General features: G+C 38.9%; 1 protein-coding gene across 3 annotated transcripts in view; it reads right to left on the bottom strand.

The window, feature by feature from the left end:
* The window catches only part of STK4 (serine/threonine kinase 4), a 133,734-nt gene that overhangs the window by 25,018 nt on the left and 82,680 nt on the right, over positions 1-26,036 (bottom strand). Inside the window, exon 11 of one of the 3 annotated variants that reach the window (XR_001625215.2) lies at positions 19,285-19,434. The exons of the other annotated variants lie outside the window; for them this stretch is intronic. The gene's annotated coding sequence lies outside the window, so the exon portion shown is untranslated. The remainder of the gene's footprint in view (positions 1-19,284; positions 19,435-26,036) is intronic. 3 annotated transcript variants of the gene reach the window in all.

Below are 26,036 nucleotides of genomic sequence, written 5' to 3'. Positions count from 1 at the left end.
AGAATGCTCTTGGTGGGTTCTGCTATAAGGAAATGCTCTTTTGTGTGAGTTCCTTAAAGTTCAAAAAGAGGAAGAAAGCTCTACCCCCTGGGTGGAGAGGTCCTAAAAAAATAACTTCCAACATTTTTTCCCCTACTAGCTGAATATATAACCTGCTCGTACAGCTGAGAAAAGGTAAAATTCAACCTAGAGCTCAGCTTATCAAAATCTAAACACTTCAGTGAGTTTCTAATACTGAATTGGTATTCACATCTGTTACTGTTCAATGGAGACTTTGTTCAGCTGTTTCTGACTTGGAATCAAATTATATTCAAGTAAACACTTTATCATGGATCATTTATCATGGAAATCTTTAGAAGTACATCATCCTTGTCTTAAAGTCAACTCTGTAGGATACTGAGCTATTAGCTGCATATGATTTCTTTTTTCCTTTTCAGAAAATGCTATTTTTTCTCAAATACATTGTCAGGAGGCAGCTGAGTAGCTCAGTGGATGGAGAGCCAGGCCTAGAGACAGGAGGTCCTAGGTTCAAATGTGGCCTCAGCACTTTCCAGCTGTGTGTGATCCTGGGCAAGTCACTTAACTCCCATTGCCTAACCCTTACCACTCTTCTGCCTTGGAACCAATACACAGTATTGATTCCAAGATGGAAGGTAAGGGTTTTAAAAAAATAAAATGAAATAAAATTCATTTTCATTTCCATATACTGAATCCTACAAATCCATATTTTTATACTATATTTTGATAGCATAAATAGGTTTCAGTCACAGAAATGAGGAATTTGTTAAACTCAGGATATGATATGATAGTTCAGCATTCCTTATAGGTTGTCAAAATCTGATGTATCCTTCAAGCCTTAGAAGTTTCTCCTTTTCCAACTGACTTTCTAATTTCATGGCCTCCTACAATCATCTTTCTCTCCTCTGTACTGATAGCATTTGCTTAACTGTCTATACCTCTTGGTACTTGATCTTCTATTGTTTTATGATTAGAAATGTTAAGATTTAGGAAAAAAACATTTTTTTTCTATGGAAGACTCACTTCTTTGGGTGTCCTTTCTATCTTTGTCAAATAAAGAGACTGAACTTGTATATACAGACACCCTTACTTTCTGTCTTACTAACAATTCTAAAACATTAAGGCAAATGGAGTTAAGTGACTTGCCCAGGATCACACAGCTAAGCAGTGTCTGAGGCCAAATTCAAATCCAGGTCCTCCTGACTTGAGGTGCACTCTATCTACTGAATCATGTAGCTGACCCTATATGTTCTTTAGAGAGAGAGAGCTTCATATACTATAAAGCAACAGTGTCAAACAGATGCAACACTCCTGAGTGTACCTGTGACATGATTAAGATATAATTGGGAAATATTTGACAAAATAACTAAAAAAAAAAGATAACATTACATTTTAAAACTAAGTCAATGTGCAGCCCATAGGGATCCTAATGTATGAATTAGTGGCCCCTATTTCTATTTGAGTATATGATTGACATATAGCACACTGGATGCAGAACCTAAAGACCTGGATTCAAGGGTAGCTCAATGACTCAGTTATGTGACTTTGACAAATCACTTTCTCTCTTACCCTCAGTTTCTACATCTGTCAAATGGAGATACCACTACTTGCATAAGATACTTTAATGGGTTGTTATAAGGATCTAGGATAATATGTTTAAGCACTTATACTCAATTTTAAATTCTAGGAGGAAAGGGACATAAAACTTCCTTAATCAGTACATTTCTAGGTAGGAAATGTGTATCATCTGGTCTAATCCTTTCATTTTATAAGGGGGTGGGAGTGGGGGGTAAAGACCATGGAAAGGAAGACTAGTGACTTAAGCTTCAGGGACTATCAGAGATGGAAACAACTTTATAAGTTATTTAATACAGTCCTCTTCTCCCTTTTGTTTAGTGTTTGAATTTTCTTCAAAATAAATAACAGCTAAAAGTGTCTATTAGCTGTGTGAGGTAACCCGAAGTTCATTCTCCCTCAATTAGCCATTTTTTGATAAAGGTTTTTTTAGATGAGTAGGGCTGATGAAAACCTATTGTATAAAAAAGAAGTTAGGAATTGATCTGCCACAGATAAGAAGTAAACTTACTTTTCAAATATAACTACACAATAAGCATAATTTTTAGGGGGAAAAATGTGGTGACTCTCAGAATGTTTTGTTGTTTTTTTTTAAATATATGACTCCAAGAATGTTAGAGCTGGAAAGGACTTTAGAGACCACCCAACCCAGCTCTCTCACTTTGCAAATAGGGAAACTAAGGCCCAAAGAGAAGTGAGCTTGGCTATTAAGTAGTAGAGCTGGGGTGTTATTCTAAGTCTCCAATTCTAAGCCCACTGCTTTTTTCACTGCCTCTTTAACTAAAGAACATTTTCTGGGGTCAGAGTAGATTTTGGGGATATAGTAGAGCAGAAACATGCTGATACCTAAAAGATAAGCTGATTAATCAAATAACTTTATAAAAGAGGAAACTGAAGTTCAGAAAAGGAAACTTGTCCAGGATCCCATATCCAGATCGTTGCAGAAATGGTACTAAAATGCAGATCTAACTGTCTGACTGGCATAATCCTTAAAACTACAGAACCACGTGATTATAAATTGAAACAATGGATAGAAGCAAAAGATATAAAGTAAAATACAAAGATAGTAGGGATTATAAAAATAAATTACTACTAAAACTGCTTCTTCTTACTCAAACTGTATTAGGATGTAGAGAAGTGAAAAACGAATTTTAAGTTATCAAATATTCTTTTAACATCATGCATTTTCTAGAATATGTGAAATTTTTCTACTTGGCAACCACAGTTCAGGCTAGAGAAATATGTAACTGAAATGTTTGTTATTTTTTACCTGGTTTATATTGTGTAGATAAAATTTCTCCAAGTATCAGAAGTATACAACTGTGAATACTGCCAAGTCTCCCTAGTTTTTGTCCTTGCTCCACCATTACTTCAGTGGGTGTTCTCTGGGCTGCAGTTCTCTCCTTTGTACAATGAAGGTCCTGGAGTAAATGGTTTCTAAGTTTCCTTCTAGCTCCCTGGTTCTCTCTCTACTGCAGTCCACTCTTTACTCAATGGTCAGAATAATCTTCTTCAAGTGCAGATCTGACAATGTCACCCTTCAACTCAATTTCAGAAGCTCGCTAATCACCTTCAGGATGAAACAGAAAATCCTGTTTAATCATTCAAAGCCCTTCCTTCCTCTCACTCTTCCAGTCTTCTTATACCTTGCTTTCTCCATCTCCACCTCCCCAACCCTACCTCAACCCTGGCAAAATACTTTGTGATCCATCGACTCTGGCCTCCTTGCTGTTTCTCACTCAAGATATTCCTCTTGATACAGGGCATGTTTCCTGGCTGCTGCCCCATCCCTGGAATGCTTTCTGTCCTCATCTCTACCTCCTGGCTTCCTTGAAATCCTAGCTAAAATCTAACCTTCTAGAGGAAGCCTTCTCTGATTCTCCTCTCCTCAATCCCCTTTAACTCTAGTGTCTTCCTTCTTTTGATAACTTCAGATTTATCCTGGAGAATCAGTACTATGTACTGTTTCCAAGGCAGAGGAGTGGTAAGGGCTAGGAAATGGGGGTTAAGCAATTTGCCCAAGGCTACACAGCTAGGAAGTATCTGAGGACAGATTTGAACCCAGGACCTCCCATCTCTAGGCCTGGTTCTCAATTCACTGAGCTACCAGCTACCCAGTTGCCCTGGGGACTGTATTTTTTTTTAAACTTCCTTTGAATCTCCTGTACTTAATACAGTGCCTGGCATGCCTAATAAATGTTTACTGACTAAGATGACTGACTAATATTGTAGACTAGACTACCACTAGCTGTGAATCTTTCAGCAATTTAATTAAGGCCCTCTAAATTTCACTCTCTGTGTCTGCAAAATGATAATGTCACCACTTCCAATTTCAAGCTGCCTCTTACTTCATTAAAGAGGAAAGAATCTATGCAGAATAAATTTCAAGAAGTCCTGTCCAGCTCTAATGGTCTATGGTATGTAAAGTTAGCCTTGATATAAAGCCAAAAAGAACCTACCATCATCTGGCTTCAAGATACATTAAAACAGAAAAGGTTCTAAATTTCAATCTATTTAAAGAATAGGCCATAGCTGAACAAAGGAAAGTGGAAAATAGCTCCTCAGATAAACACTCACCCTATTTCCAGTAATCAATAAACAATAAACCTCTTGGCCTTTTCAGAGTTCTCTCCCAATAAATCATTTCTAAGGAAGAAAATAAAGAGCATGTCTCCATATAGCCTCCTAGGCCAATAAACCATTTAAAATCTTCAATCTTTACTATGATAGTAGTGACATTTCCAAACCTTTTCAAATATTGATTTCTTATATGTAGAAGACAGACACTGAACTGGATGGTCTCTATGGTCCCATTCAGCTCTAACTATGATTCTGGGGTCCTATAATAAACAGGCTCAAAGGACTAGTTCATAAAACAATACGACTTTTCTCTGTTTCATGTTAGAATCTGCCCTAGCTTAAGCACAGGGGAAGAAAAAAAAGGTTAAGGAAATCAAGCTTATAAGTAACAGAACCAGTTCCCAGGTAAACTACTCCAAAGGGATGAGTCCTGCCTGGGCTTGAACCAAAGATAAATCTACATCTACATTTTCTAGTTTCTAAAAACAAACAAACAAAACACCTGCTTGAATATAGATACATATGTATTCATGAAAAATATTGCTAGCACCACATTTCTTCAGAATAGAAATGTTTCTGCATTTTCAAGTAGAATTTAATGATAGGAAAAACCCAAATTCTATAATTACTATACACATTTTTCATTTGTATATCTCTTTCTAGTTTTTAGATTGCTTCTATTTGTTATCCCATTTAAACCTTGCCACTACCCTATGAGGTTCAGAAGGTGTGCATTTCTTTTTTATTTATTCATTCATTTTTTAAACACTTACCTTCTGTCTTAGAATCAATACTGTGTATTGTTTCCAAGGCAGAAGAATGATAAGGGCTAGGCAATGGGAGTTAAATCACCTGACCAGGGTCACACAGCTAGGAAATGTCTGAGGTCAAATCTGAACCTAGGACCTCCTGTCTCTAAATCCACTGAGCCCCCCAGCTGCCCCCCAGAAGGCACATATTTCAAAGGCCTAATTCAGAGCCTGGGAACAGCCAGATGAAGAGACTACTGAGTAAAAATAAGGGAAAACTGAAGCCCACAGATGTGAAATGAGTTTTAATAGATAATGGAAAAACTGAGATTCAGATGCCAATGTTCAAATTTCTAATCTAGTGCTCCTTACATTTTATCAATCCCACTTAACACATAAAGAAATTCATCTTGGAAAGGTTCCTTGAGATTACATGATCCATTAGAAGTAGGGACTAGAGCCAAGAGTTAAAAGAGCTGCTATGTGTTGTCAGGATTAAAGGATGCCCTATAAGAAGACAGCATTAACATGTGTAGATATTCTGCTTTGGCTCCATCTTACTTACTTCCATAGGTCTAGAACAGAGCTACTAAGCTCAATAAAGAGCACCGTACTTCCCCACTCCAACCCACAGGCACCAAACCCATTAAAAAAAGCTACTGTACCCACATGAGAGTCACTTATCTCAGAATCACTCTGCCACTCCAGAACCTGCCTGGCCCAGAGCCAAAGGCACATTCCATAGGTAGTGTATCTTCTGGTGAAATCTCATTTTTTCTCTTCTCCACCTCACCCCCAATCTTGGGAGAAGAGGTCAGAGTTAGTGCTTCATGTGATTTTGATACCAAGGGACTAAGTCACCAAGACCTGACCCAGATGCCTGGCTACAATTTGCACACTTGTCCCTACCCCCAGGGTTCCTTGTGGTAAGAGAGAAAAGTCTTAATGTTTTGAGAAGTAAAACTTCAAGCTTGTTTACTATTTGAAATGCTACCTGCAAAACATTCTTTTCTCTCTCTCAATCTCTCTAGTTCAGCAAAATCAACCAACATATCAACCATGTCTAAAAGTATATACATTTCATACCCATAGTTCCCCATTTTTACAATGAAAAGTAGATACACTTCTTTGAAACCAAACAACTCCATCATTATAATTACACAGCAGCTAGTTTCATTTTACTATTCTTTTCTATTTACAGTATTAGAATCATTTGGTTTTCCTGGTTCCCCATTATCACCACCACTTTATGGCTAACTTTCTTGGGTCCAAATCCCCTCTCTGCCACTTACCATCTTTGTCAGTTTGAGTAAGTCACTTAATGATTCTGGGTCAAGTTTCCTCATTTGTAAAATGAAGGTGTCCCATCAGATGACCCTTTGAACCCTAAATGTATTAATTATCCTAATTTTCTTGCATTCATGGAAATCTGGCTCACTTCAGAATCCCATGCCCCTCTGTGTTCTTTGCTTATCTCATGATCCAGGCCAGGAGGAGGAGTTGGAGTATTTTCTGCTCTTTTCTGACACTTGGAGAACCTTTCCTTGTGCCTCTATCACTTCCCATCTTCTCCTCTATCCATTCTATCTCTCAGTGTAAATCTTTGTTGCAGGCATCTAGCAGTGCCCTGGTCATTCTTCTTCCTTTCAGGGAGTTCTCTTCCTCTTTACCCCACCCTCTGCAGTCATACTTGGGTATTTGATAAACCAGTTGACATCCCCTCAAAAAAACCCTGGCTTCCAACTTCACTAACCTTAGCTTCCATAATTAAGAGCCTAATTTTATCCAATTTTTTCATAGGGCAAGATAGCACCTCAAATACTATGACCCCTTATTGTCTATCTCTATGATCTTGAACTTTGACATTTTCTTTGCCTTCTATCTTTCCATCTGCTTGAAGATCTCTAATGAAGGAAAAGAGTGCTGGCCAAGGCAATTCATTTTACTTTTGGATAATGCTAATAATCAGAAATTTTCCCCCATAAGAAGTTTAAATCTGCCTCCCTGTAGTTGATTAAGTGAAAAAAATTTTACTAAGTGCTTATATGCCAAGTACTGTGCTAACAATAGGGATTTGGGCCCTCAGGAAGTTTGTGAGACATCATACAACAGGGTAGAGATGGCCAGGGAGTTATTTTGGTTTGGAAAATTACAGGAATGGATAATAGAGCTACAGTGGGCCAAACTGACACACCCTATCCAGGAACAATAGCAGAACTGATTTACTTATATTGGGGGGAGGGGGGAAGAAGGGTGTTAAGAAGCACCTCTAGCAAAGCAAGGCAGCTAATGAGAGACTGGCTGGGAATAAAGAGTAAAGTGAAGCATGGTTAGGCCATATTAGGTCAGGTTAGACCCCCACCATAAAGACTTCTGGGTCCTTCGGCAAGAGTGAGTCCTCTGAAATCAAAGAGAGCAAGGCTAATCACTCTCAACATGACAAACTTTTAAGTATCCTGTTCTCAAGACCAAAGGTTGCTATTTCTTTTTATCCTTCTATAGTACATTCAGTCAATTGATTGGCAAGCTTTTATTAAGCACACCTGTATGCCAGGCATTGTGTTAAGCACCAACACACAAAGATAAACAGAAACAATTTCTGTCCTTTCACCACCCCTCACCACAGGTCAGCTTCTCTTGGACAAGTATATCCAAGTATTCCTGAAATGTGGGGCCCAGAACTGAGTGATATTATAGACGTGACCTGACCAGGGCACAGAATAGTCTCTCAACCTTTTCTCTCTCATTAAAAAATTTAAAAAATACATAACAATAATATATTTGATTTGTTATATGTAATAAATTATGATAAATATGCTTACCCAAGAGAAACAAATTCTCACATTAGCTCTGTCCAAAAATCTGTCTTATTCTTATGTCTCCCTCCCATCCCCAAGAATGCGAGTAATAAGATGTACATATATTATCATATAATACATATTTCCCTATTTGTCATGGTATGAAAACAAATATTGCTTACTCTAGAGAAAAATTCATGGAGAAAATAAAGTGAAGAATCATATGCTTCAATCTGTATTTGGACTCTGTCTGCTCCTACGAGGGTGATAGATACAGGCTAGGATAGTCTGTGTGTTTGGTTGCCTTGTCACACTGCTGACATATAAGGAGTTTGCAGTCCATTAAACCCTCCATGTCTTTTCCAAATCTGTCATAATAGTCCAGCCATACCTTCTCTATACCAAACTGGTGAGGTTACTTTTTTCTAACTAAATTGCAGGTCTTTATGCTTATTCCAATGGAGTTTCACTTTATTTTATTTGTCCTATCTCTCTAAACCAGTGAGATGATTTTGGATCAGGCTCGCATCTAAAATGTAACACTAAGGGGGCAGCCGAGTGCCTCAGTGGATTGAGAGCTGAGGTCCTCTAGAGATCCCCTAGAGATGGGAGGTCCTAGGTTCAAATATGGCCTCAGACACTTCCCACAGCTGTGTGACCCTGGGCAAGTCACTTAACCCCCTTTGCCTAGCCCTTACCACTCTTCTGCCTTGGAGCCAATATAGAGTATATTCCAAGATGGAAGGTAAGGGTTTAAATAAACAAATAAACAAACAAATAAATAAACAAATGAATGAATAAATAAATAAAATGTAACACTGAGATTTCCAATATGCTTGGGACTTGCAAATCTGACAAGTTGAAAATAACAACTGTCCCTTTATCCAGATTGGTGGATATAATATATAATACTGGATGAAGGACAGATCCCTGGGGTACCTCATAGAGACCTCCTTCCAAGATAAGATCTACTTGATTTCTCTTTAGGTCTGTTCATTTAATTAGTTCCCAATCTATCAGAACTGGGCCATATCTCCATCTTGTTCATGAAAAAACAAACCAAAAAATATTGCCAAATTCTTTGCTGATGTCCCAGTATACTAGTATACATTATACAGTATCCTCCTAATTTATTGGTCTAGTTAAAAAAAAAATGAGGTGAATTTAGAACTCTCCTGTCCAGTGATAACTAGTGCCCTTTCTAAGAGCTCACAAACCACTCCCTTAATATAGCAAGTTCTAGAATTTTGCCAGAAAGAAGTGGACTCCAATCACTAGTTGAGAATGCAGACTCTATTCATTCTCTTGGTTTTATCTGAAAATTAGAGCATTTGTCCTTTGCAGTAGCACCTCCCTGGTCTTTTATGACCTTTCATTTTAAAGAATTCTGACATTGCTCAGCAATCACCTTAGCTAGTTCCTTCAAGTCTCCAGGGTGAAGTTAACTGGAGCCTTGAATTCACTGATGTCAGTGATCATTCTCTCACTTCTCTTTGGTTTCCACTTCCTGCTGACCATTTTCATTCTAACTTTCCTAGCCTAAGGATCACTGCTACTGGAAGAAAAAACAGAAACAAAATAGGAACTGACTAGCTGAACATTCTTTTTTTATTTGATATCCTCATACTATCCATACCTGTCTAAAGCAGGTAGGTGTAAAAAATACTAGGTAAAATGCTAGTCCTGGAACTGGAAAAACATGTGTTCAAATCCAGCTTCAGACACTTACTGGCTGTCTGATCCTAGGTAAGTCCCTTAACCTGTCTGCCTCAGTTTCCTCATCTGTAGAATTTAGATAAAAATATAACACTTATTTCCCAAGTGTTACTGTAAGGATTAAATAAGATCATCTCTTAACACAGTGTCTGGCACATAGTAGATGCTTAATATATGCTTGTTGCCTTCCTTTCCTTTCTCCCTATCAACCCCAGAGCAATGGTCCTATCCCTGTCTTGATTCCCATGCTCTGAATATGGCTTTAAAAACACCATCTTTTTTTTTTTTTTTACTGTCCTTGGTATTCTGCTCATTCTAGGTTCCTGGCACAATTCTTTACCAGGGTGTGCTTCCTTTTTGAATTCCCATTTTTTTGTCTCCTTTCTCCACATGTCTTTTTCAAGAGCATAAATTTGCTGTACATCAAACATCTATTTTCAATTTTTTTTTTGCTCTTACTTTCTGTCTTAGTATCAACTCTAGGCAAACAGAGTTTAAGTGACTTGCTCAGGGTCACACATAGCTAAGAAGTGTCTGATTCTAGATTTGAATCCAGGACTTCCCAACTCCAGGCTTTGCACTCTATCCATGTGTTACCTATCTGTCCTTGTCTCCATAATCTCTTTAGGCAACTCCTTTTTTCTCCCTATTAGTCATCTTTTTCCTGGATCTTCAATATAATTGGCCTCTCTTTATAATTTTTTTAAACTTATATTGACATCTTTTGTTTTTACCCCACAATCATTCACAACTCTCACCTTCCCTATCCAAAGAACCATCTCTTGAAACAAAAATGGAAGGGAAAAAAATGAGTCCAGATTCAAACCCCGTCTGATGGGAAAGATATATTTCACAGCCATTAAGGAGGGAGGTGCATTTTCCCAACTCTTCCCCAGGGTCAAGCTTCATCATTATAATTATACATGGCCTTCAGTTCCAGCTTTGGTTCTCTGAGCTTTTTTGGATGGTTGTTGTTCTCACTGACACTGCTGTAGTTACTGTGTGTGCTGTTTTCCTGGTTCCTCTTACTTCATTCTGCAGCAGTTCATAAAAGGCATCCTATACCAGAACTTGGAGCTTCCCATCTTTCCCTTGGGTCAATTTCTACTTCAGTACAAGAGGTCAAAGGATCCTACCTGGCCTGCTCTATCTCCTCTGCCATTTGCTCACCCCAAATCTATGGTGCATTTCTGACTATGCAAGGGTTTTCCCTCCTCACAAATGAGTTCTATGACACTCCTAATGTTAGTGTCATTTCTATTTTAGCAATTATGACCTTCCCTTGTCAAAAACCTTCACTGGCTCCCAATTTCATCTAAGATAAAATACAAACTCCTGAGCCTGGCATTTAAGACCCTCCACAGTCTGGCTCCAACCAACTTTTTAGTCTTTTCATATTATTCATTTTAATACACTATGTTCTAGCCAAAATGGATTAATTGCTGCCAGAAAAGAAACATTTCCTGTTTCTATTCATACATACATACATATATATGCATGTACCCCATTAACCATGGGTATCCCCCAAAGCTCTATCCTAGACCTTCATCTTTTTTTATATACTACTTCTTTTGATGTTCTTATCAGTCCCAGTGGATTCAATGATCATCTTTCCACAGATGATTTATACCCAATCTGAACTTCTCTTCTTATCTCCAGTTCTACTTCACTAAATGGCTTTGGGACATCTTGACCTGGATATCCCACAAGCATCTCAAATCTGACATGTCCAAAACAGAACTCATTAGTTTCTCAGCCAAATACTCCCTTCCTCCCAGCTTTTCCTATTGTTTTCAAGAGTATCACCATCCTCCCAGTCTCTTGGCCTCACCATTTCAGGATTATCCTCAACTCCTCACACTCACACTACATATTCAATCTGCTGTCATACCATCATCTCATATCTATCTTTATAAGAGCTCTTGGATGTCCCCTTCCCTTCTCCCCATTCACAAATCCATCAACTTAATGCAAACCTTCATAACCTTGTGGTTAGCCTATTGCAAATAGCTTTAATAATTAGTCTCCTAGCCTTATCTCAACCTACTCTAATATAGCCTTCACTCAGATGCCAAAGTGATTTTCTTCAAAACCTTGTCTGACCATGTCACCTCCCTAACTCAATAAACTTCAGAGTGGCTCCCTATTACTTCCACTTATCAAATACAAAATCTTCTATTCTGCATTTAAAGCTCTTTATACCTAGACTCTTCCTATCTTTTTAATTTTCTCATACTCTACTCCCCTCCACACCCTCGAGAGTCCAGATACATTAGCCTATTTGTTATTCCTTACACACTCCATCTTCCAATTAAAGAGTCTAGGCAATGGTTATGTCACATTCCTGGAATGCTCTTCCTCTTCACCCTTGCCTTCCCACCTTCTATGGTTTCCTTCAACACTCGGCTCATCTCACCTTCTGCAAGAGGCCTTCTCTAGCTCCTCATGCTACTAGTGTCTTCCTTTGAGGTTACCTTCCAGCTGCTCTGCGCGCGCGCGCACACACACACACACACACACACACACACAGACACACACACACACACACACACACACACCGGTTTTTTTTATCTGATGTCTTCCCCATTAGAATATAAGTTCCTAGTAATTTAGAATTATGAAAATTAAACAAACTGTCCACACCCCCTGACCCAGAGATTCTACTATTGGGAATATACTCCAACAAGGTTATTGATAAAAAGAAGGTCCCTTCATAAACCAAAATATTTATAATAGTGCTTTCTGTTGTAGCAAAGAAGTAGAAACAAAGCAGATATGTCTATTGATTAGGGAATGAATAAACAAACTATGGTTTATGAACATGATGGAATATTGCTGTGTTGTCAGAAATAACTAATATGATGAATACATGCTCCCAGAGAAACATGGAAAGACTTACGTAAACTAATGCAATGAGGAACACAGAACCAAGAATACACAATGACTACAACAATGAAAATGGAAAGAACAACTCTCACAAAACAGCTGAAAGTGAATGTTCAGAATTACAAAGAACAAACATAACCCCCAAAGAAGAGATAGGAGAAGACATCTCTATCCACTCCCTGAAAGAGAGGCCCATTGATATGAAATACTGCTTACATTTTCATACTTTTTTGGTATACTAATTGGTTTTACTAATTTTTTTCCTGTAAAAATATTCTTTGTTATATAGAATGGCTTTCTGGGAGTGAGGAGAAGAGATCCTGGGAAAAATTTAGGGATGTGTAAAAATCAATGTTATCAATAAAAAGTCAATTAAAAAAAGAATCTGAGTTCCTTAAAGACAAGACAGTGTTTTTGCCATTCTTTGTATCACTGAAGTTTAGATAGCACTGAGTCTAGCACACAGTAAGCTCTTAATAATGTTTGTTGGCTGACATAAAATGTCAGTATTGGAACAGGACAAGAACACAGAATATTAGAGCCTGAAGGGCTCTTAGAAATCATTAAATCTACCCAACTTAATCAGATGAGAAAACTGAACAAGACACCTTTTGTTCACCAGAGAAACACTATGTTCATGAATTAAAGAGTTGCCTTGATTGTAGCTCCCTCACATGGGGATTTTTAGTCTGGAGAACAGGAGACTCAGGGGGAATATAATAGTTACCTTCAAGTATTTTAAAGGCTGTCATGTGACAAAGGGATTAGATTTGTTCTGTCTGGCCCCTGAGGGGAGAACCAGGAGTAATAGGTAGAAGTTGCAAAAAAGCAAATTTGGGCTAATATATCAAGGAGAAATTGTCTAACAATCAGAGCTGTGCACAAGAGGGATGGGTTGCCTAGAAAGAGGGCAGGTTCTACCTTATTGGAGGTCTTCTAGCAGACGCTAAACAGTCACTGGTCAAGGATATTATAATGGGGATTCTTTTCCAGTATGGGCTGGACCCAGTGGTCAATGAAGTCCTTTCAAATTCTGTGATTTGTATTGTTGTCAGTTTCATACACAGTAATCAGTAAAGACAGGTACTTCACAAAGCTGAAGAATGTAAAAAAATAGAGATGACACCAATAGTCAGAAACCCAGAGAGCCTTCCCAAAAGGACAGGGGATATGTTGCTCTTAAAATTCCTGTCAGAATTAAGTTACCTAAAACTCTGTTCTCAATTCAATAGCCCTAGTCTAGGGATTTTAAAAGCCTAGTTGGACAAATCAGGACAGTTTTTTTTTTCTTTTAAGACATACATATTTAATATATTGAAACAAAGTGAAATAATCAATTTTTTCTTGGCCAAGCTATTTCATTTTTCTAGTGTGTCATACACACACACACACACACACACACACACACACACATATATATATATAATGTGTGTATGTATATATGTATAGTCCTAATAACTACAAAAATGACATTCAAGATTTTCTTAAGTTATCTGAATAAAATAAAATGCAGCATTTATATTGCCTTCATCCTTACCTGGATATTTGAGAACAGGTAACATTCTGGATTTCAGAATTTTAGTTAACTTAATTCTGACAGATAAATGCCCCAAAGAGGTCAAAGATAGACAGGTAGATTCCATATACACACCAAAATATTTATAGCACCACTTTGTATGGTAGCAAAGAACTGGAAACAAAGCAAATTTTAATTGATTGGGGAATGACTAATCAAACTATGGCATATAAACAGGCTTATACCTTAAGAAATGATAAATATGAAGAACACTGAATAGGTAGCTGGGTGGCACAAAGGCCAGAGCGAGAGGCCTGGAGTTAGACACATAAGAGCTGTGTCACCCTGGGTAACTCACATAACTGCTATCTGAATCAGTTTCCCCATATGTAAAAGAGGAATAATAATAGTATCTACCTCCTAGGGTTGCTGTGAGGGTCAAATGAGATAGTACTTGTAAAGCGCTTGGAAAATCTTAAAGTGCTATATAAATATGGGCTAATATAAAGTGTAGGAAAAGGATATGCACAATGTGTGCAACAATGTAAATCAAAAGAACAAAAGCAAAATAAAAAGCTCCCCTAAACAGAATGATTTTTAATGTTAATGACAAAGCGTGGGTCTAAAGAAGATATATGAAAATGATGGAGGAGATGGATTGCAGTGTGTACTATCAGACTGAATGTATTAAGTTTTGCTGAAAAGTGTTCTCTTTCTGTCTCTTTTTACTATAAGGGATAACTCTTTGGGTGAGGGAGAGCAGAAGGATATGTTGAGAAAGTACAAAAGCAGAAAACAGCAATAAATTTTTTTTAAAATTTAATGCCAGCTCTTTTAGTACTTGTCATGATGATTGCTTCTCATGAATAAAGTAACTTTAAATCTCAAATGAGCTGAAAATAAAAAGCTGTATCTTTCTAATCAAGTTTAATAAATATGCAATCTATGTTCTTGAGTTTTCTTATTATAATTTACTGTTATTTTTTAACTTTTTAGGATTTCCCTCCCTTACACTTGGACATAATGGATTTACCCTTTAAGCCTGTGGCAATATATGATGCATTAGGAATCTTGTTATAATGCAATTACAAATTTTGATTTGAACTATTAGGAATTTTGTCCCCAGGAATTCTCAGTTACAGCCCACAGCACACATTTCATCTCTTGTTAGGACAGGGGGTTACTCAATTTCAGGCCACCACAAAGGCTTAATTGCTGATTAAAACATCCAGATAGAAATATTGAAGAATTTGACATGGTGGCACTTCCTATTTATTTTTCTCCATATGTCTATTAACTCTAATTTTTCTAAGATTTCATTCACCTCTTTTACCTCTTTCTTACTTATTTTTTGGTTTATTTTATTTAAATTTGATAGTGGTTGGTTCAAGTCTCCCACTAATATGGTTTTACTGTCTATTTCCTCCTTCAATTTTCCTAGTTTCTCCATTAAAAATTTGGATGCTATACCATTTGGTGCATACATGTTGATTAGTGATATTTCCTCATTGTCTATACTCCCTTTTAACAGAATATATTTACCTTCCCTATCCCTTTTGATCAAGACTATTTTTGCTTTGGCTTTGTCCGATATCATGATTGCAACTCTTGCCTTCTTTCTATCAGTTGAGGCCCAAAAGGTCTTACTCCATCCTTTAATTCTAACCTTGTGAGTATCAACCCGCCTCATATGTGTTTCTTGAAGACAACAAATGGTAGGGTTTTCGGTTCTAATCCAATCTGCTATTTGTCTACGTTTTATGGGTGAGTTCATCCCATTCACGTTCAAAGTTATGATTGTCACTTGTGGATTCCCTGGCATTTTGATAACTTCCCCTAGTTCTGACCTTTCTTCTTTAGCTATATCCTTTTGAACCAGTGGTTTACTTTAGGTCAGTCCCCCTAGTCCCCTCCCTTGATATGCTTCCCTTTCTAGCCCCTCCCTTTTTATGCTCCCTTCCCCTCCCCCCTCTCTTCCCCTCCCTTTTTATACTCCCTCCTCCCCTCCCCCCCCTTGATTTTCCTTTCTTTCTTACCCTGTTGGATAAGATAGAATTCAAGATCCCAATGGATCTAGATGCTCTTCCCTCTAAGATTTGATTTCACTGAGAGTAAGGTTAAGTAATACCACTTCACACTCTCTTTGTCTCCTCATATGAGAGTTCTTCCCCTCCCCTTCCCATGTGTACCTTTGTATGGGGGAAAGATTATTCTATTTAGTCCCCCCCCCACTTTTTGAAGAAAATGTTAATATTATCAATGATTCCCCCCTCCCTTTTTCTTTCTTTGCCCCCCCTTTCACCAAATCTTCTTGATGCCCCAATCGTTCCCTATGCTAACTACTCTTATGATGCATACAATTTTTGAGAGTTAAACAATACATTTCCCCCACATATTAATATATATAATTTGATATAAATGTAGTCCTTATAGAAGAGAGTTTGACTTAAAAGAAAAAAGATAAGATTTATCTCTCCTTTTCCCTTTCTTTCATATTTACCTTTTCATGTTTCTCTTGCTTTCTGTGATTGGATGTCAAATTTTCCACTAAGTTCTGGTCTTTTCTTAGCAAATGCTTGGAAATCTCCTATTTTGTTGAATGCCCATACTTTCCCCTGGAAGTATGTAGTCAGTTTTGCTGGGTAGTTGATTCTTGGTTGGAAACCCAGTTCTCTTGCCTTTCTAAATATCATGTTCCATGCTTTGCGGTCTCTTAGTGTGTTAGCCGCTAAGTCCTGTGTGATCCTTATGGGAGTCCTCCTATATCTGAAGCTCCTCTTCTTGGCTTCTTGTAGGATTTTCTCCTTTTCTTGGAAGCTCTTGAATTTGGTGATTACATTCCTGGGGGTTGTCTTTTGGGGATTTAGCATAGAGGGTGTTCTACAAACCCTTTCTATTTCTATTTTGCCCCCTTGCTCCAGAACATGTGGGCAATTTTCTTCTATAATCTCCTGTAGAATAGCTTCAAGGTTTTTGTTTATCTCTGGTTTTTCTGGGAGACCAATAATTCTGAGGTTGTCTCTTCTTCCTCTGTTTACCAAGTCTGTGACCTTTTCAGTGAGATATTTCATGTTTTCTTCTAATTCATTAATTTTTTGGCTTTGCTTTATTGATTCTTGCTGTTTTGTAATCTCACTGTCTTCCATTTGCTTAATTCTGGTCGTTAGGGACTGGTTTTGCTTTTCAGCTTTGTCTGCCCTTCTATTAGATGCTTCCAGCTCTTTCTCCAATCGTGACGTCTTGTCTATCAGACTGCTGATCTCTTTCTCCCATTTTTCTTTCCAAAAGGTTTCCATCTTTTGGGTAAGCTCCAGTTTGAGATCTTCCAGAGCTTGTGGATAGTTTCCATTTTGGGAGGCATGTTCTGATTTTGTTTGGATTTCATCCTCATTCTCTTCTTTTCCTTGGGTACTCCCTCCATAAAAGTTTTCAATAGTCACTTTTTCCCCCCTTTCTTCTTGGAGGCTTGATTTTGGGACATGTGAGCCATCCCTTTGGTGGTTTTATTCCACTTTCTTTTTTTGGTCTAGTGTCTGGGTAATGTGGGCGGGTTTTCTGTGAATTTAGGTTGCCTCAGACTAGTTCTTCCCAACCTCCGAGGTTTTTTAGAGCGCAGGCCCCTGTGCTCAGCGCGGCAGCCCCTTTGCTCAGTGCAGACTCTCAGACTGGTCGCCCCTTTGCTCAGCGCAGCCTCTCAGCGCGGCCACCCCTTTGCTCAGCGCAGCCTCTCAGAACGGCCGCCCCTTTGCTCAGCGCAGCCTCTCAGCACGGCCGCCCCTTTGCTCAGCGCAGCCTCTCAGCACGGCCGCCCCTTTGCTCAGCGCAGCCTCTCAGCGCGGTCGCCCCTTTGCTCAGCGCAGCCTCTCAGCGCGGTCGCCCCTTTGCTCAGCACAGAATTTTCCCATGAAACCGCCCTGAGAGGTCGTTTCCTTGCAGTCTTTAGATCCCAAGGACCCTGGTGTGCCCCCCCCCCCAGACAGAGATGCTCCTCACTCACTCGCTGTCCCAGTGAGCGCTCTGATAGCTTACTCTGGTTTGGGGGGGGAAGGGGTGGCTCAGTTCAAGTTTTTGTGCGAGCTTTTCCTCCTCCTTATAGTGTGGAAATGTTCAAACCCCACGTACCTTCATTTCTGGGGAGTCCCTCCATTCTTCCAAAGGTGATTTTTATGCTCTTTTGAGGTAGTCTATTTTGTTCGGTGCCGGGGAGGGGAAGCAAGTCGCGTCTAGATTGCAGCCATGTTTACCCGGAAGTTCATGGTGGCACTTCCTAAAGAGTTTATTCCTTGTCAAAATGGCACTGACAAGGCATGGGACTGCTGAAGTATATATAATCACGCTTTTCAAGATTCCAGTTGGCTGAGATATGTGGTAGGAGGGAAAAGTGTGTGAACTTGAACAAATTACACAGCCCTTCTGAAACTAAGTTTCTTTATGTATAAAATCAGGGGAAGGTGGAAGATATAGAAGAGGGCTGCTAAGATCCCTTCCAACTCTGAAATCTTTTGATTCTTTGAAATCGACATAGATCTCAGTTCAAGTTGGCTTGTCATTGTATCACATTTCTGAGCTTGTTTCCATTGTCTGTAAATTAAGAATAATACTTCTTCCTTCCTCTTACCACCAAAACTCAGAAGGATGACTGTGAAGACCAAACAAGGTAATGCATATAAAATGCTTTGTAAACCACAAATGCTATGAGAATATAAGGTATTTGACGATTTGTCTCAATTTTCTATTTCTAGCCACAGTGCTTGGCACAGAGAAATGCTTATAAGTACCTTTCTTTTTTCTTTCTGTCTTTTGCTTTAAAACCCTTATTTTCTCTCAGAATCAAAACTAAATATTGGTTCTAAGGCAGAAGAGCGGCAAGGACTAGACAATTTGAGTTAAGTGATGTGCCCAGGGATACACAGCTAAGAAGTGTACTGAGGTCACATTTGAACCCAGGTCACCCCACCCCACCCTGACTCCAAGCCTGGCATTCCATCCACTAAATCTTCTAGCTTCCCCAATAAGTGCTTTCCATTTGACAGTGGTCTCTCTCTCCATTACCAAGACTGGTGAACAGAAATACTGATATATGAACTTTAGAAATAAATGCTGACTGAAGCAAAGTTTCTATTCTCTATTTTTGCTTAGTTCAATAAAGCAAAAACCTTTAAAACCACTATATAAATGGAGGTTGGTGTATTTATGGATTTGTCCTGTTATTTTTCACTCATCTTGCAATAAACGGACAATTAACTGAAGGACTGAATATATTCTTTCCTGACAGATTGACAAACCTCACATAACTCATAGGTCTCTGGTGATGAGTTTCTGTGTTCTCAAGAAACATCAAGATCTAGCCTTGGAAAATATTGACTTATAAACAAATAAATGGAGTATGTGTAACTATAGAATCATGATTTTAGATGATAAATATATTAGTGGCATTTCTCATTACCCATGCTCCAAATATGTCCAGTTTCCAAAGTGGGCAGTCAGATAGAAATATAATAGAAAAATAAATGATTTACTGTTCTTCAATAATACAGAAAGGGCTCTTCAGAGAAACCTGAAGAAATTTCTTCTCCAATCAGATTTGGAATCTTTTCTAAAATGCAAAGCAGAAGATAAAAGTTTCATGAAGTCACAGGATGTTATCATCTGCCCAAGAAAAGAGCAATATTTAAAATTATCTTCTATCACAAAAGACCAGTTGCCTAAGCTTATAATTCTCTGCAGAATTAGAAATAACAGTATGATTTTGCAGACCATTAGGTTATTTCCAACTAACATCAGATTAATAGTTTAATGGTTTTTACTATTTGATCTCGTCACCTTTAGTACTAGGACTATATTAGGGGTAGTTTGGTATAATATAAAGAAGACTTGGAACCAAGTTCTGACTTTGCCACATGGCTCCAGGTACACTATAGGGTGAGTGACTAAACAGATTGACAAGCCAAGTACTACACTAAAGTGTGCAGCAGAAAGGATCTGGGTTCCAATCCACCTCTATCACTTACTAATGGAAAAACCATTGGCAAGTCCCTTCATCTCTCTGGTTCTTAATTTCCTCATATGTAAAATGAGAAGAGGTTGGACCAAGTGACCTTTTAAGACCCTTTCAGTTCTAAATTTATAATTCTATGAAGTATTAAAATCCTCAGGAGAAGGCATCCAGTACATTGGACTTTATTAAGGACACAGACAAGGGTTATGCAGAATGAGGAAGCAGAGATGGGTTGCAATCTGCAGTGGTTGGTTGAGGGAGTTGCCTACATGGTTGGGACCATCAACCTAAAAACAAATCAAAGTATAATCTCAAGCATGTCATCAGACCTCAGAGTTTCAATTTCCTTTTCTGTAAGACACAAATGTTGATACTACCTCAGATACCAGAATATGGTGATATAAATTCTTTCCTAAACACAGGATAAATGCTATTATTTCTCGATTAAAACCTGCATTATGACTTGGACGTGACCTAGGGGCTCTCTCAAAGGCAATGCTATTAGAATGTGAACTTTAGCAGTTTCCACCAAAGGGAACACACTGGATATACAATGTACTTCTCTCTAAGGAACAACTTTGTTAAGAAGTGCAGAGAGGGGGCAGCTGGGTAGCTCAGTAGTTTTGAGAACCAGCCCTAGAGATGGGACATCATAGGTTCAAATCTGGCCTCAGACACTTTCCAACTGTGTGACCCTGGGCAAGTCACTTGACCCCCATTGCCTAGCCCTCACCACTCTTCTGCCTTGGAGCCAATACACAGTATTGACTCCAAGATGGAAGGTAAGGGTTTTTATTAAAAAAAAAAAAAAGAAGTGCAGAGAAACTTATTACCCTATCATGTGCCATTAGCTGAAAAAGTATTTTGGTTATAGAAACTCATGAAACTGTCTAACAAGCAGGGGGAATATTCCATACAACTAAAATTACAAGTATTTTAAAATATAATTGTTAAATACAAGAATTAATGAGAGAGAGACCTATTATACTTTATCAAGAGAACTAGAAATGATAGCAATTTGCATATAACAAACTAACATATTTGTCAGTAATTTATTTCATTTTTATATTCTTTTTTAAAACCTTATTTTCTGGACTTCCGGTCAAGATGGCAGCTTAGAAGCAGCAAAAGTTCAGACCTCTGAAAACCCTTCCTTACTGATCACAAACTGAATGCTCCTAGGGGACTGACAAACTTAACAACAGGACAGAGCAGGGGAACCCTCCTGGACTCAAATCAAAAGGTACGTCCCCCAAAAGCCAGAATTCTAGATCACTTGGGTCTAAGGGGAAGGCAGAAGGAAGGTCCCAGGACCCCTACCCCCCAACCCAGAGCGCTGAGCCCACAGCAGCAGCAGTGGGAACCTTAGGGCCTGCAAAGGTGTTGTTTTGAAGGGCGTACCTTGAAAGCAACCTGGGCCCGTCTCAGGGCGTCCAATATAGACAGCAGGGAAGCAGCCTGAGAGACGGGGGAGGCTGTAGACCCCTGGCTGGGTCCTTCCATCAGAATCTCAGGGGAGGTTTTTGCCTCAGGGCACATCCAGACCAACCCAGCTGAACCTAATCCCATCAGGAGCCCTCAGGGCTCAGGGAGGCCAGGACCCCTCCCGAGTGCAGAGCCCTCTGAAAGGCCAGGAACTTCCAGGCCGGCAAAGGCACTGAGGTACCTTGTGGACAGTGCTGTGCCAGGCTCGGAGCATGGAAGTAAGGCAGCGGAGAAGCAACTGGAGGGAACTGAGAGCAACAACACCCAAAACACCAGCAGGCAGGAGAGGGCAGACCGTGGGCTTCCCCAGGAAGACAGCGCAGCTGAGGAGAATGGACAATTTGCCTGGGGCTAAAGCCTCGGACCATCAGACAGATACACTAAGAGCCAGTCTTCCTCACTCAGACTTCTAACTGGAAAGGGGAAGAAAAACCATAGAGATGGCAAACAGTACAAAAGTGCAAAAGCCTCCAAACACCAAGAAAAGCAAGAAGAAGAGGGTGACTTTGTACACATTTTATGGAGCAAAACTACAAAATGCAGAGGAGATAGAAGAAGAAACACAAACAAATGCTCCAAAACCTTTCAAAGGAAATGGAAATTCCCCACAAACTTTTGAAGAATTCAAATCGGAAATTATCAAAAAGATGGAAGCCTTCTGGCAGGAAAAATGGGAAACAATGCAAAAGGAACTCAGCAATATGAGAGACCAAAATATGTAAATGCAGAAACAGCTCGAAGCCTCAAAAAATAGGTCAGACCAAACTGAAAAGGAAAACCAGTCTTTAAAGGTCAGAATCAGGCAACTAGAAGACAATGATCTTGCAAAAGAGCAAGAATTAATAAAGCAAAGTTAAAAGACTAAAGAATTAGAAGATAACATAAAATATCTCACTGACAAGGTGATAGACCTGGAAAACAGAGGAAGGAGAGACAATCTGAGAATCACTGATCTACCAGAAAAGCCAGAAATAAACAGTAATCTTGATATCATAATACATGATATCATCAAAGAAAACTGCCCAGAGATTCTAGAACAAGGGAACAAAATATGCATTGAAAGAGTCCACAGAACACCCTCTACACTAAATCCCCAAAAGACAACTCCCAGGAATGTAATTGCCAAATTCCAAAGCTTCCAAGCAAAAGAAAAAATCTTACAAGAAGCCAGAAAAAGACAATTTAGATATAAAGGAACACCAATCAGGGTCACACGGACCTTGCAATTTCTACTCTGAACGACCGTAAGGCACATGATATTCAGAAAAGCAAGAGAGCTGGGTCTTCAACCAAGAATCAGCTATCCATCAAAACTGACTATATATTTCCAGGGGAAAGAATGGGCATTCAACAAAATACAAGATTTTGAAGTGTTTGTAAAGAAAAGAGCAGAGCTCTGTGGAAAGTTTGATATCCAAACACAAAGACCAAGAGAAACATGAAAAGGTAAATATGAAGGAAAGGGAAAAGGAAAAAATGTTATCTGTTTCTTTTATTCAAACTCTCTTCTATAAGGACTACATTTATATCAATTTATATATATTAATATGTGGGGAAAATGTAATGCGTAACTCTCAAAAATTGTATGCATCATTAGAGTAGTAAGAAGAATCACGCATAGGGAAAGTTTGGGGCATCAAGATGATATGGAGAAAGGGGGGGATAGAAAGAAAAAGGGGGGGGGAATCGTTGATGGTAGACTGATACACTGTGGTACAATCGAACGTAATGGAATTCTCCATTAGTGTCAATGCAATGTACCTGAACAATCTGCAGGGATCTAGGAGAAAAAACACTATCCACAAGCAGAGGACAAACTGTGGGAGTAAAAACACCAAGGAAAAGCAACTGCTTGACTACAGGGGTAGAGGGGACATGTCTGAGGAGAGACTCTAAAAGAACACTCTAATGCAAATACCAACAACATGGAAATGGGTTCGAATCAAGAACACATGTGATACCCAGTGGAATTGCGCGTCGGCTATGGGATAGGTGGTAGGAGGGGGAGGGGGAAGGAAAAGAAAATTATCTTTGTCGCCAATGAATAATGTTCGGAAATGACCAAATAAAATAATGTTTAAAAAAAAAAACCTTATTTTCTGTTAAGACAGAAGAACAGCAAAGTCTAGGCAACTGGAATTAAGTGATTTACCCAGGATTACACAGCTAGGAAGTATCTGAAGTCACATTTGAACCCAGGACCTCCTATCTCCAGGTCTGGCACTCTATCCACTGTGCCATCTAGCTGCACCAAGTCAGTAATTTATTTTGATCAACCTATCCCTTTTCCAAGGTGTCCTCTACACTGCTAAGGTCAGGTCACTATTCTAGTCATAATCTTTTGTTAGTTCCTCATTGTTTACCAAATAAAATAAACTATCGATTTTGGCACCGATGGTCTCCTGCAATATGTCAAGTCTTATCACAAACAAATTTTCTTCATTCCTATGTCCAGGTAATCTGGACTATTACTTGTCATTCCTTTTCTTGTCCTTATCCATCACTATACCTTCTTCCCACCCTACGACCCCATGAGGGAAATAGATTCTATCTGTTGCAACTAATGTTTTTTTAAAAGGATAATTCAGGTCCCATTGCTCGCTATGAAGCTTTCTTTGGCACCTCAAGAAAAGTGACACTACCATTTCAAATATCTAATAGCACACAGTCTGGCCTTCCACAATGAACTTATTTACTTTCCCTTGAATCATAGCGATTCATTACTTAGATTGTAAGCTCCTTTAAGGTGCATTTCATAGCCTATCTTTTTTTCCCTATGTATTATCAATACCAAATACAGGGTACTAGACATAGTAAGTGCTTGATAAACATCGCTGAATTTGTTGTTGTTACACAGGGGATAGTGGTGTCAAAGCATACAATCCAAAATAAAAGCAAATGAAACATGCTTTTAGGTCTCTTGACAGACCAACCCTAAACAAAATGTGAGCATTGCATCCATCAGAGAAGCAGTGTTGTGGTCAACAGAGGACTGGATTTAGGAACACCCATACCCCAGTGTTAATTCTGACACAGCACAAGCCACTTTACCTCTAAGTGGCCACAGACAGCTCCCTAGGTCTCTTAGTTACTGATGAATTACTAATCTATATTGGTGAAGGAATTTATACAACAAGAATCCTCCACAATAATGAAATCACAGAACAGGGTCAAAGCAAAATAAAATATAGCACAAGCAGCCACCGATACATGATCTTCCATCCACCTGGCTTCACACACTATATGATTCTTTACCAAGTGCAAAGAACTTCTAATTCCTTGATCTGGAAGAAAACGCAGAAGTCACCTAGTTCATCTAGCCCTGACTATCATGAATGCCCCCTCCATAAAATCCAATAAAACTAGGCATACAGCCTCTGCTTGAAGACTTCTAGTGATAGAGAGGATGTTCATTCAACTAGTAGACAGATCTGACTGTTAGAAAGTTTCCTCTTATATTTAAACTCAATTCTTCTTTATAATAGCTATTCAAGAAAGCTGAAGACAGGTAATGTTCCCTTCCTTGTCCCAGCCCAATTTGTTTATCTCCACATGAAACGTTTATAGTTCCTTCAACTGATCCAGTTGAAGGCCCTTTGCTTTCATGGTCACTCTCCTCTGGAAGGCTCCTATTTGTACTGACAAGCAGTTCCTCTGAAAATACAGTGCCAAAAAGTGAACATGATATTCCAAAGAGGATTTGACTTGTCCTAGACTGACTAACTTTGGACAAAAAGGACACACTAATAGTTTATCAAGTTATTAAGGTCAGCGAAATGCTACAATCTGCCTGGAGACTGGTTCTGTCAAGGACTACTAAAAATGAGTCCACACGAGAATGTGATTTTCACCAGAGGGCTTGGGGTCAAGAAGGAGCTCTGGTTGAAAATGCACACTTCCCCATATTTTCACAGGTACCAAAGTTGCTTACTTCAATAGTTCTGTGATACGTTATTTTATTCAGCAGGTTCCTCCCTCTATCAGCATAGTTTATAGTCTTTCCATGCCTCAGTTGTAGTTGGTTTAATTTCTGTGACCAAAAAATATGTGCTACTTGGGAGCCCAACCCTCTGAAGCACATCTCTGAACCTAGTTATGTAGGAATGTAGGTAAAGGATAAAGTAAATTTCATGGATTAGCTTTAAAAGGAAAAGAGGAGAATTTGGATACAAGCCCTGGGAGAGGATTCTGAGGAGAGAAGGATTATGGGAGTTTGCACTGGCATTAACTGTCATTCACTCTGAGCTGGAAGGAAGTTTTGCTCTGACAGATTTTCCCTTGGCAGTCCTAATCTCATGGAGAGATTAGCGATTCCTTCATTTGAGAATCTGTTTTGGAGTGGACTGTTTTCCCTGAGGGATAGAGACTATCTGACAGAAATCCACTTGGCCAAGGTAATCCCAGAAGTTGTCACCTGGGACTTTGGGTTATCTAGTAAAGCCAACCCTAGGTTTTAGGTAAGGGTTCAAATTCACCTGTGAGTCCTTTCCTCTTCCTCTTTTTTGTTAATTCCTATTAGGTAGGTTAGTTTATAGTCAGATAGCTTTTGAGGGTTGTAGATAAGAGCAGGAAGATAAAGGAAGGGCTTGAGATGACCAGAAGAACCCCGTGGGGGGGGGTGTAGATTGGGGGAGGAGATATAGTTGGAGAGATTTAGGACTATATTTATCATTTCCCTACCCTTAATAAATTTGTTTTTACTAATTTTAAGGGTT

The sequence above is a fragment of the Monodelphis domestica genome, chromosome 1 (assembly GCF_027887165.1).
Source record: "Monodelphis domestica isolate mMonDom1 chromosome 1, mMonDom1.pri, whole genome shotgun sequence".
In the NCBI taxonomy this organism is placed as follows: domain Eukaryota; kingdom Metazoa; phylum Chordata; class Mammalia; order Didelphimorphia; family Didelphidae; genus Monodelphis; species Monodelphis domestica.
Note: the sequence above shows the minus strand (reverse complement) of the source record. Positions and strands in the feature narration are given on the sequence as shown.